The sequence below is a fragment of the Borostomias antarcticus genome (genome assembly GCF_949987555.1).
Source record: "Borostomias antarcticus genome assembly, chromosome: 23".
Taxonomy (NCBI): domain Eukaryota; kingdom Metazoa; phylum Chordata; class Actinopteri; order Stomiiformes; family Stomiidae; genus Borostomias; species Borostomias antarcticus.
This window is the reverse complement of record NC_140256.1, coordinates 6,079,717-6,093,121: the sequence shown is the minus strand read 5'-3', so window position 1 is coordinate 6,093,121 and position 13,405 is coordinate 6,079,717. Positions and strand designations below refer to the sequence as shown.

General features: G+C 50.2%; 1 protein-coding gene across 3 annotated transcripts in view; it reads left to right on the top strand.

Moving 5' to 3' along the window:
- fbrsl1 (fibrosin-like 1) overlaps positions 1 to 13,405 on the top strand; it is a 238,412-nt gene that overhangs the window by 40,265 nt on the left and 184,742 nt on the right. The window lies entirely within an intron of this gene.

Sequence of the window (13,405 nt, the reverse complement as noted above, 5' to 3'; positions counted from 1 at the left end):
TAAAACGAGGCGCTGTCCCGTTGAAAAATGGAAATGTGAACGCCATTAGGGCTGTTATACGGACGTTTTAATATTAACACCGGACTTCAGGGGAACGGGCTCATAAAACACTATATCCTGCTGTCACTACAGAGAGATAGAGAGGAAGGAAGAGACAGACAGAGGGAGACAGGGAGAGGGAGAGATGTATGATTCGGACATCATTTTGACTATTGCAAGTGTTCCATTTAATGCCTAATGTAGGGTTGTTAGGTTGATGGATTTCGCACCATTTCCGTAATTCATTACATGACTACTGCATGTCCAATATTTCCCTTGTACAGTTACCTGTATGAGGGCACGGCTCTATTCAGTCTGATAAGGTTTGTGCAGTGTGTGAGGCAATATTCGTATGCAGTGTGTCAAGATCTAGGTTAGTAGGAACTAATACTTTTGTAGCGGGGTAGCACTGTTTTGATTCTGCATTATTATATTGCTGTTGGTGCATCTGTGTGTGTGTCTCCCCCGTAATACTAGAATCCACCACCAAATTAAAATTAGTTTTGAAACCCACAAATCCAGGTCAGCTAAGGATTTGACTCGTATTGGCATTCTGAACACTCAACCACTGCCAGCTTCTCCCCACGAAAACATGAACCCAGTCGGCACCAGCACTGTGATCTGTGGCTTTTTAATGCCTGTGTAATGTGCCGAGGAAATATTGAACTAACATCTTGGCTGTGTTTGTAATAAGACAGGGCAGCCTTTTCCCCATTTTGAGTTATGGCAAGAAGAGTGTTTTTACTCAGGGACATCCAACAACTCTTTGGCAAACGATGTTCAATTGAGAGGCTGTTAGGCTGGTTGGCGTGCCTCTGCGACGGAGGCGTTCTGGGTCGGCGCCGTCCCTTTCCGAGTCCCCCGGGTGTGGGTCTGGACAGGGGGCTGGCAGGCTCTGGGGTTAGGGGCTGATTAGTGTGTCAGAATCAGAGCAGTGATTGGCTGAGCTTGGCATAGGGGAGCCAGGGGACAAATGGAGTAGGAAAAGTCTGATTTGGAATCTTACTTTACACAGATGAATCATGGGACTCCTGTCTGGGCCACATTCGAAATAATGACAATGGCATGATTTGTGTAGTGTTGTTTTGTGAGATGCATACTGGGCAGTTTGTGGTACAGTGCCAATGTGATGTGCCATGGCCTTGACTCTGGGCTGTAAGTCAAATTAATCAATCAGTCTTAATGGCCCTTCTGCTTGGGAGGGCAAACTGACTTCAGCATTCAAGAAGTTAACCAAGTATTTAACGTGATTACCTACTCTTGGTCATTAGCCTGATGTGTGAATTTGTTACCATCAGGTCTCTGTGGTTCTCATTAAAGCCTGGGAGCCATCGTTTTTATTCCAGTTTCATTTGTACACATATCGTGGGAAATTTATTGCAATTTAGATTCAACTGTCAAATTTCATGATGTGCTGGAGGGAAGTGCCATTTCGGGTGTATAATGCAGCCAATGTGACAGCTGGTTGGAGGCACCAGGGGACTGGATCTGTCCGTGTGCCGTTTGCCAGCAATATGTCCTCTGCCCAAGCTCTTCACCTTGACTGAAACACCTCCCCTGCCCTCTGTCCATCTCTCAGAGCTGCATTGCCTCTAATAGTGATATCTTGGCCGATATTGTCAAGGGGAAGTGACCGTCAGTGGGAACTGTAGCTTTATACACCCATACCTTCTCTGTTTCCCATGTTATCTGAATTCAGCCTGGGCTCGCCAGCAGATGGTCTAAATCTCCCTTCCTGCTAGTGTTAGCCAATTACTGCTCCTTGCCTCAAGCGAAAAAAACCTCCCCAACGTCCCACTACACTGGAGAGTCTATTCAGTACAATTATTTCATCATCCTGGCATGTTAGGAACCACATGGCGGTGGAGAATGGGAGCGTATGTATCACAGTCTCTGGCTCTCTGGGAAGCCTGCTACTGATTTCCCTCTTTATTTGTGCAGGGGGCCCCCCCCTAATGAATCTCTACCCACAAACCCACTTCCTCAGGCAGGGCCGCGGGGGCCACCTAATACTGATGAACAGCTGTTTAATTTCTCTCCTTTCTACGCAGCGTTCAGGAGGCCATTTAGCAAGGCGTCACGCGCCCGCATAGCACGCATCAGCCCAGGTGGTCGCTAATACGGCTAAAATAGTGGGGCTCGATCGGAGGTGATTAAATGTTCTGCCTGAACGTGTTATATCGACGATAAATAAACACTTGTTCACAGCGGCGCGGGGAGGATATTCGATTCTCTACCTCGGCTGAGTAGACGGCGTCAGGGAGGAATTTCCTCCATTTGTCAAGAGGCAGAACGGGTTTGTTTTCCGCCGCGTCGCTAGCTGTTAGCCGTCTGGTCACACTCAGGCCGTGGCGTTTGATGTGTTTTTTCTTCTCCTCTTCTTCCGCGGAGCTGTGCTGACATTTGACCGGAGTGCTTCTGTAATGTGTTTTTCTCTGGGAGCTGCCTCTGAGGCGGAGCCGTGGCCTACACGTATAAACATGTCCCTCCTTAGCAGGTGGTGAACGGGTCACTCTTCATTACCGCCGAGACAAGGAGAGCAGGGACACGCTCGGGCCTCCGCTGTTTGATCCTGAGTAGAACCAGGCACCAGATAGACACACAACACATGAGAACGCACGCACGCACGCGTACACACACACACACACACAGGTGGTGCTTGATTCTCGACAGTCACGATAGAGCTGAGAGTGCAGATCCACAGCCCATTTCCATGCAAATCACCATTCGACATCACCGTATGATTTATACCTATGGCAAGATTTGCCCCATTAAGCTTAACCTAAACGTGTAAAGATGTTCAGGCATACAAGCTTATGGGTACTGCAGCTCTAAACGCAGACGAGCAGATTTTATAGGCTTCGCCACAATGGGTGGCCTCTCTCCAGATAACAGCTGTTTTCCACCTTGGTGAAGTTCTGTTTCCACCTTTGGTCCGGGCCCGCCATGATGCCCAAGCGCACGGCGCCTTCAACGCCTCGCTGGAGCCAGCGGCGCGATGGCGCCCCGGGGACCTGTAAAGCACCTCGGCCGCGGACCGCTGGACCGGCTGGCACTGCAGCGACTCATGACTCATCGCCGAGTCTCGCCTCCCTGCCACGGCGCGCCAGCACACAACAACTGCGGTCCTTACACACGCCGTCGGCTCGCTGACGCCCGGGCAGCTTTTTTTTTCCAAGGACACGCCCAGTTTCCGGGGGCTTCCCTAAACATGGGACTGTTAGTACTTTCTCAAATAACGCTGGGCACACTTGGGGTTTTTGATAGTAAGTCTTATATTTATGATCTAAAGTCTTCATGAGGTCTCCTCTTTGAGTGAAGTGTCAGGGTCAAGTATTGTCAGCCAGAACTCTCCCTGGGCTGTAGAGTGGGGATGAGCAGAGACCCCCCCCCCCTCCTCGCCCCCGCCCCGACACTGTCTCCTGACTGGCTGACGGTGAAGTGGCCTGACACCAAGGCCTTTTTCACATGTTAGATGGCTCTCTTCCTGAATGATTCTCTTTACCTGTTAAAGAGCCCTCAGCTGGGCACAATTACACTCTGTACAGCACAGTACAGCACAGTGAGTACATGTCATAAGGCACGTCGCTGGCAGGCCCAGCCTGAAGACCGGGAGTTAAACATAGCCCTCTCCATGCTCTCAGCCAGTCAAGACCGGAGGTAATTGTATCGCTGTCAGGCTTTAGTTGATGGCTCGCTTTCGTAATTGCTTTATGGTTTGACCTCTGGTTTCCAAATGAGCGTCTTGGTCAAGGCTCTGCAGCGAGGGCGGTGTGTGTGTGTGTGGACTACTGTATTGTATAGTATTACAATAACTACAGTATCTGTGGTCTGTGATTCAGTGAGACAGTCTTCGAGTGCCTGTTGACCTCTTGACATCTTCGAAGACGTATGGTTCGCTTGTACAGTATGTTTAGAAATACATAGCATTTTCATGTCATTATTTTTATTTTATTTTATTTTTGCACATTCTTGACAATAAATGCATACAGTATGCACGGTCACCACTCAGTTGGCATGCAGCCAGTATGATTCCATGGAGGTACAGTAGAGAGAACAGGTGTCTTTGCGTCGCTCGTCAGTATTGCCTCCACACTCATTTGTGCCCCTCTTGACTTCAAAGCACGTGATCACCTCCCATAAAGACCGCTTTAGCCAGCTACGCTGCCAAAAAGCTAGCAATTTGATGCCGCGGTTGGGCGGTATTCCTACTGAGTAGTGAATTCAACCGCCAATTCAACTCAGCTTCTCGCAATCTCGAAATCCATTGTCCGTGACACTGTGCAAAGAGGCCCCACAACACCACCCGTTTCTCCACTTTTTGGAAGTGGTAATAATCGTCATCTTGCTACACCGCGCCAGACAAGCTGCCACTCAGACACAGTCGTCTCCCAGCCTGTCTGCGCACAGCTCCGCTAGGCCGCTCTGCTCGCCGGCCCCCTGGGTGGAGCTGCCATGTTGTCCTGCAGGGTTTAATGAGGGGGCTGCCCTTTGCCCGGGCCTGGCTGTAATTACAGCACTCACACTGGGCCGGTCTGCTAGCGAGCAGAGGGGCTGTGTGCCGCCTGCGGAGAGGAAATGGAAACAAGGTTAACCCGAGAGAATGGGGAAGAGAGAAAAGGTTATGTTAACAGTTTGTGTGTGTTTGTGTGTAGTTGCGTATATTTGTTCGTGCCTGTGTTTGCGTGCGCATGTGTGCCTGTCTAAAAGCGTGCGTTCCTTTGGGAGCGTCTGGGCCGGGGAGGCTCTGGTGTGTCTGACTGGTGAAGAGAGAGAGAGAGGAGCAGGAGGGGCGCCCAGGGGAACACACTTTCACAGATGAACGAGGCCTCTGATGGCACGGGTCCTTGAAGGCACGTTCCATTAAGTACCTGCTCCCTCCCTCCTCCCCCCTTCCTCCCTCCCTCCACCCCCCCTCCACCCCCTCCCCCCTCACAGGGACTCAGGCACCTGCATCCAGTTAGACAAACACTCAACGCATGGCTTCCCCCGGCCGACTCCGGCACCGGGGGGAAAAGCAAGAGGCCGGTTTCAGCTGAGGAGCATTTGTTTTGTTGCCTCACTGACTAGATGTCTTATTCTCTGTGCAGCTTTTTATTCCATCTCCTGTCACAGCTTATCTAGGTCATTCTATCAGTAATACCATGTGGAGTGCGTCAAAATTGATCCTCATGTGCAGTTTATATCAATAAGAAAATGGATCATCCACCAATCGCTTTTAATCAGGAATGATTCGTCTAGTGACTCTCCCGCCCTAGCCCACTTTTTGAATACCTTTTCACCTCAAAGGTCTCCGTATATGTAATCCCTTTTCCTCAACCGAAGCTGTCAGCTCTTCTCAAAGCAGACAGGAACCGCCCGTCAACGGGCAAGCAGAGATACCCCGACACTGGTTACTCAGCAGATAGTCAGCTGTCTCTACAGAGCGCCTAGGGACTGCTGTTGGATGACAGCCCATTATATGACACATTACACGCTGCCTATGCTCCATGGCAGGAAGTGGTCGTATGGCCCCGTCCCGAGAGAAAACCCCAGCCTGTAGCTCTGAAAGGATTTTACTATGTGGGCTTGTTCTTCTGGAACAGGCCGGCGTTCGTCAGCGTGGCGTGCCAGCCGGGAGGAGGGTTAGGGACGCGCCTCCGTATTCTTCCGCGATACAGCCGGTCTTTGTTTGTTAGCGTACTCCTCCCACTGACCCTCGCACTGAATGTGCTGTATGCATTGTAGTATATAAAGCTTTGCGAGGGCCAGACGGCTCAGTTCTGCAGGGGTCCTGCGGGTCATCGTCACCGTCTCTCACCTCCGGTGTGAATCCGGACGGCTGTTCGCACTCATCTGCCCCGCGGCGGGGCGCTTCGCCCGGGCACTAAGCAGCCTGTCAGGTGTCCCGGGGTGCCGCCGCGTCAGTCCCTCTACTTCGCTGTCAGTCTGATTAGGTCCGGGAGGGGCCGACGCGGCCGTGAACTTTCAGCAGAGCGGGGAGAGAGCGCTTCTGTTCGACCGCCTTCGAACGTCAAGTAGCGTTTCTGTCGAGAGTAGGCTTTGGGCTGTCTGTAAGAAGAGGCGTATTGTGGTTTATTTGTTTCGTGTGTCTGTTTGTCTGTTATCTTTATTTGTTTGTTTGCCAGTTATCTTCCCTCTCAGCCATTGGAGGCGAACAGGGGGAAGGTGTTGCTGAGGTGGCAGGAAAGTAGAGTTGCCATTTCCTCTCTGCAGAGAGAGAGAGAGAGAGAGAGAGAGAGAGAGAGAGAGAGAGAGAGAGAGAACGAACCCCAGAGGACTGTGCATCTGTCATTGACACCGTGTTGTATTTGGTGGCCAGGGTGTGGGCCGGGGCAAAGAACACAGGCGGCTTCCTGTATCGGTAGGCAGGATGTTCAGAGCCCATCCTGGCTTCCATGCAGACACCTACTGTAGCGCGCTCGTCAGTCGGGCAGTCCTACAGCATGGCCAGATCAGACCTGCCTCAAATAGTATTTGAAATCCTGTAAGTACATAAACTACATTGGCTTTGCTTAATTGAGCATACCTGACATAATGGATCCTCTAGAACAGTCTGAGAAACACACCCTTCTGCGCTCTAAACCCAGCTCATAACGCACCCCAGACATGTTCAAGCAAACAGATTTCTAGAGCTGTTCTGTTCACCCAGGTCTGTTTCTTGTGGACGGAGAATGCTGGTCTCTGTTAGTGGGGACAAGCAGAGTGTTTGGAACCTCTCTGGGGCGTCTGTACTGGTTTTTAAAATATTGCCATCGGTAGCAGGGAGACCACAACCTCCCAGAACTGTCCTAGTCTATCTGCTTAGCAGCTGGACAACAGCCGGGGACTGTCTCTGTGGAATTACAACACACACAAACACACACACACACACACACTCTGACTCATACTCACTCGCACACACACACACACACACACACACACACACACACACACACACACACACACACACACACACACACACACACACACACACACACAAACACACACACACACACTCTGACTCATACTCACTCACACACACACACACACACACAGACACACACTCTGACTCATACTCACCCGCACACAGACACACACACACACACACACACACACACACACACACACGCACACACACTGTACACACACACACACACCACAACTGTCTGTTGACAACAATACAGAGAGCCTCGTCTTTTTCATCCCCTCCCATTCCATCTCCCGTTCTGCCAGTCTTCTCTCCCGGGGTCGGAGGGAGCGCTGCCTCTCCCCTCTTCTCCTCTGTGCTTGTCAGTGCCATTAAAGAGATTCAGAGCTGGGGTTTATTGCACTGCCAAAGCATTCTGTCTGCCTGTCTGCTTGCCTCTCTGCCTGTCTGCCTTACTGTCTGTATGCCTGCAGCTGCATTTCCATCAACGTATTTTCACGCACATTTTCGAAGTATAGCATTGGACAACGTTGACGGAAACGGCAACATTCGTGGGGGAAAAAACATGAGGTGGTTTTTGCCTTTTTGCAAAAAATTGTTCATGCGCTAAATGAGAGATGTAAACACCTTCGCCGACGTGGCAAACATTTAACTCACGTGACTGATCAGCTGTTTCCGCTGTCGGCGTGCATTGGAATCATTGTATTTCTTTGTTTTTGTCTCCGGACAGCATGAAACATGGTCACTACTAGCTGACTTGAAAGAACAATTACAACTTGGCCAATTGAAACAGATTCCTGAAGACCGCTCCATTTTTCTCAGCTGGCCAAGGCGACTGGTTTTGTGTCGCAACCTCTAATTATTCTGTTTATTACAGCCATGCATAGCCTATACCCCCAACGTCTGATGAAACTACGCTTTGCGTAGCCTATTTGCTCCAAAGTAGTTGATGAAAACGCTTTCATCTTCTTTTCTTTTTTTCTTTTTTTTTATTGTTTGCGACATTTCAAGTTAAAGAAAATGAAATTCACTTAAAATTTGCTTGACAATTAGATTAATTAGAGGAAAGACATTACATTACATTACAGCCATTTAGCAGACACTTTTATCCAAAGTGACTTACAATGTCTTGTAACTGGTCTGTATGACTCTCTGCCTGTCCGCCTTTTGAGGCCTGCCAGTGCAGACCATTGCTGTAGCAAACAAGGACCACAATGGAAATAAGTCTCAGACTTTATTGTGTGTGAATTCCAGAACAACATTATACATGTGATGGCTGTGGCGAAATGGGCTTTTTTTTTTTTTTACCTGTGTGTTTTAACATCTGTTCAAGAAATGAATAAATTCATTCATTCATTCATTCATTCATTCATTCATTCATTCATTCATTCATTCATTCATTCATTCATTCATTCATTCATTCATTCATTCATTCATGTCTGTATGCCTGTCTGTATTCCTGTCTGCCTATCCGTCTATATGCCTGTCTGTGTACCTGTCTCTCTGTCTGGTTGGCTGTGTCTCCCCAGAGCTCCTGTCTGTCTGTCTGCCTATCTGTCTGTCTGTCTGTCCAGATGGTGTTAGTCTGGGAGCACGTCCAGCCCCTCACATGCAGACACCTCCACTACCTCCACCACAGCAGGGCGGTGGAGGTAGTGGAGGTGGGACTCAGCAGGGTGGTGGAGGTGGGACTCAGCAGGGTGGTGGAGGTAGTGGAGGTGGGACTAAGCAGGGTGGTGGAGGTAGTGGAGGTGGGACTAAGCAGGGTGGTGGAGGTAGTGGATGTGGGACTCAGCAGGGTGGTGGAGGTAGTGGAGGTGGGACTCAGCAGGGTGGTGGAGGTAGTGGAGGTGGGACTCAGCAGGGTGGTGGAGGTAGTGGAGGTGGGACTCAGCAGGGTGGTGGAGGTAGTGGAGGTGGGACTCAGCAGGGTGGTGGAGGTAGTGGAGGTGGGACTCAGCAGGTGGAGATGTAGGAGTTGGGACTCAGCAGGGTGGTGGAGGTGTATGAGGTGGGATTAAGCAGGTGGAGATGTAGGAGGTGGGACTCAGCAGGGTGGTGGAGGTGGGACTCAGCAGGGTGGTGGAGGTAGTGGATGTGGGACTCAGCAGGGTGGTGGAGGTAGTGGATGTGGGACTCAGCAGGGTGGTGGAGGTAGTGGAGGTGGGACTCAGCAGGGTGGTGGAGGTAGTGAAGGTGGGACTCAGCAGGGTGGTGGAGGTGTAGGAGGTGGGACTCAGCAGGGTGGTGGAGGTAGTGGAGGTGGGACTCAGCAGGGTGGTGGAGGTAGTGGAGGTGGGACTCAGCAGGGTGGTGGAGGTGTAGGAGGTGGGACACAGCAGGGTGGTGGAGGTAGTGGGGGGTATTTTGAAGATGCAGAGGAGGAACGGGCTGCTTGAGTCTCTCTCTCCTGGGCCCGGCTGTAATGAGGTCAGCTTTCTCCTCTCTTCAACCAGCCGGATGTCTGTGTGTAAATGACTCCCAGCGAGCTGCTCCCCTGCAGGGTGACTGAGAGGACAGGTGGGTGGAGATATATTAAAGAGAGTGGGGATCCAGAAAGAGCAGTTGGAGAGAGAAGGAGAGAGGATTGCTTTAAAGAACGAGAGAGAGAGAGAGATAGAGCATGAACAAAGTGACATGACAGAAAGGACCTGGACCTTAGTGAAATTGTACTGGCTATGTGTGGCTAATTTGAGGTAGCTGACTACAGAAGCCAAACTCCTAAACTCTTGTTATTCTCAGTGCCAATAATAGTAGGCCAACACACACACATGCATTCACGCACGCACGCATTCATGCACATATACACACACGCACGTATATACTGTACAGTGCGCAATAATACACCGACACACCAGATGAACCAGCTAAATGTCTGGAAAAGATTAGCCAAACAGAATGGCACATGCATAACATCCATGAACAAAAGAGGAATGGATTTTCTTCATGTAATGGTGGCCAATTATCCAATTACATAACATTGATCACTGCGGTGTGTGCGTGTGTGTTGTATGGTAGGCTGATTAGCTCTTTGGCTAAATACAATACTTTGCGTTTCTGAAGACATAGTAGCTAGAAGACGCCTGATGATATGCTTACAGCCGGTGTGCCAGAGCTAATGAAAGTGTATGCTATGCTACGGTATGACTTAATTAAAGGCATGTTTGATGGGGTTGACAGCTACATTAGATCAGAGGGCGTGCCTGCACTGAGAACTGAAGATGTTGTACCGTAGAGCTAGCGCTGGCAGCTGAATCAATGCCATTTAAATCAGTGCTGGTCTGATGATTTAGCGCTTGCTAATGTGTGCAGAATCAGTCCACCGTTTTGACATAAATCCACACTCTGTGTGCCAAAGAGAAGGGCCGGATATTATTTTTTTTACAAGCTTACAAATCTCTTATCTGTGTGCAAGTGCTGAGCTGCAGATAATTCACACTTAAAAGAAGGTTGGCTGATGGATGCCTGTCAAATAAGAAGGACCACTCAAGATGAAATGATAAATCGGATGCAGGCTGTAGGCAACACATCTCTCCCTGGCTCAGCTAGCTGCTGATGTCAGATCATGTGCCCTGGTGATCAGACAGGTGTTGGTGTGTGTGTGTGTCTTCAACTGCTGGAGTATTTATTACTGACAGGCCTCCACGCTTGCTTTGAACGCACAGCAAGGCTACTGGCTTGTGTGGAGTTATTCCTTGATCAAACTGTATTTCCAGTACCCCCCAGACTTTTCTAGATTCAAGGAGCATTCAAGGTTCAAGATTATCTGAGAGTTATGGGGAAAGTGGAACCTTCAGTGACAGGATAGCTAGGGACCACACCCCCCAGCGACTTTTCTCTCTCTCTCTCTCTCTCTCTCTCTCTCTCTCTCTCTCTCTCTCTCTCTCTCTCTCTCTCTCTCACTCACACACACACACACGCACACAGCTCTTACTTCACCGCCTCTAGTTTCTTTTAATTGGCCGTTAACGGATGTCGTAACTGAGGGAAGTGATGGATTCACCACAGCAAACTCTCTGTGATTCAGTAATACATGCAAGCCGGCACACACTCCACAGGGATTAATTAAAACATAATTAAGATGGACACCAACATCTCGCAATGCCATTCAAATTGTAAAGGAGAAGAGTTATCTGGATAGTGTAGACACTAGTACAGTTAGCCCACTGTAGTGTGTCTCATTGTTTAAAGATGCCCCTCTAACCTCTCAGTTTTCTCTCACCAGCGTAGGAGAGGTGATCCCCAGCCGAGCTCTTTGTGTCTCTTAAATAATTACTGCGGATGGAAAGAGAAGCGCCGGGGAAATGTGATGATGATGATGATGATGAGCATTAGACACCACGGCTGCACACTCTCTCTCTCTCTCTCTTCCTCTCTCTCCCCCTCTCCCTCTCAATCTCCCCCTCTCTCTCTCCCTCTCCCCCTCTCTCTCCCTCTCTCACTCTCTCTCTCCCTCTCACTCTCTCTCTCCCCCTCTCTCTCTCCCTCTCCCCCTCTCTCTCCCTCTCTCACTCTCTCTCTCCCTCTCACTCTCTCTCTCTCCCTCTCTCTCTCTCCCTCTCTCTCTTCCACTCTCTCACACATGTAAAACACACTTCTCTAACACACAGAAACACACATTTTAAATGCTTTTATTAAATCCACAGATTATATTCACAATTTAATGGGATTCAAATATCGCACACGCACACACACACACACACACACACACACACACACACACACACACACACACACACACACACCAGCTTCTCAGAGGCTTAAGTGTCTGTTTGTGAACCTGGCCGTCAAAAGACCCCCGGCGCCAGCTTCCCCCAGTGGTTAATACATGTATGTGTCTAGTGAAGAGTGTCCCAGGACAGGTTCACTGCAGAGAGACTCACCTGCCATGCTGGACTCCATCTTCCCTGTGGGACCTGCATGTCTGACATCACAGAGCATCACAGAGCATTCCTCTGCATGACCAGATACCAGACAGATGTATTTACCTTAGCTGGGTTAGGGTTACAATGCGTGTGTGTGTGTGTGTGTGTGTGTGTATGTGTGTGTGTGTGTGTGCACGTTTGTGCATGTGTGTGGGGGGAGTGGGAAGGGGGCGCAATGTGGAACGCCATCAAAGCTCTCCCCGCTGTTGCCACGGCAACGCGCCCAGGTCAGACCAGTCTAGCGGTCTGTTCTTTCGTGTGCCGAGAGGAGAGCAGAGCCCCCAGTCCTCTCTTCGCTTTCATGCTTCCTTTTCTCTCCGTCTCCCTCTCTCTCTCCCTCTCTCTCTCCATCTCTCTCCCTCTCCCTCTCCCTCTCTCTCTCTCTCTCTCTCTCTCTCTCTATCTCCCTGTCCATCTGGCTCGGGGTCTGTGCATGTGACAAACCCTTCTCCTGCTGTATGGCTGTGGTTTGTGTGTTTGTTGTCGGTGTCGTTCCTGTGGCACGCTCCAGCCATCCGCTAGAATCTGCTGCACCTGGTCCTCATTCCCAGGCCTCCCCAGCCAAAGCTTTCCAGATGGAGGCACGATTTCCCTGTTTCTGTTTTTGCTGGGTTGTGTGCATTTGTGTGCGTGCGTGCGCGCGAGTGTGAGGCTGTGCTCATGTGCGCGTCTGAATCCTGTCTGTGTTGTCTGTAGGTAGGCTACTTCTGCATTAGCTTTCGCGGGTCGAGAGGTCAGGTCAGTTTTTATGTGGGTCGTCGGTGACCCGGGGCTGTTGCAGGGCGCTGTGGGCAGGGGGCGCTGCTGGCGTGAACAGAGCATAAGCATGCTAATGCGTTGTTTGTCTGGAGCGGGGCGGGCGATCAACTCCAGGGTCAGCCTCGGACTGAATCTCAACGAGGCGGCGCGGGTCCGCCAGTCTAAACCTACAGTAATTGATCCCACCACCGACTCCAGGTGTGTTTTCTCCATATCCTTCCATTTAGAACCCTGACGAGGTGGGACGGCGCATGCAAATTCAATTACTCCGAGCCGCCAATCTTGCGTCGGCTTGATGAATATTGATGGCCGCGATGAGAACGTCCAGCCGCCCCCACCAGAACACCTGGCAGCCCTCGTTCCCTTTTTTGACGGGTTTTGTCTCGCTTTGTCTCGGCAACAACGCTTCAAAGATGGCTCCCGGAGTGATGAATTGCATGACAAGTAGCCCGATTGTGTTGTCTGGCCTCATGAGAAATTAATATGCAGGCTGGGAGGGCGAGGAACTCGGTTTTGAGCCCCCCTGTGTGATGTCTGTGTGATGATATTAAAACGTCTCTCCTCTGTTGATTGTGCCCGCTGGCTGGGGTGGCCATCTTTACTCATCTCAAATGACTGATATGTAACTCAGGGAGAAGGACTCAATTGTGAGACATTTTACCCTGACACGTTTCCTCGACGTCGCAGACTATACCATGCTTTTTTCGCGACGCAGCCACGGGGAAAAACCTTAGTAAGTGTATCAGTGTTGTTGTGTTAGCGCTAATGTGAT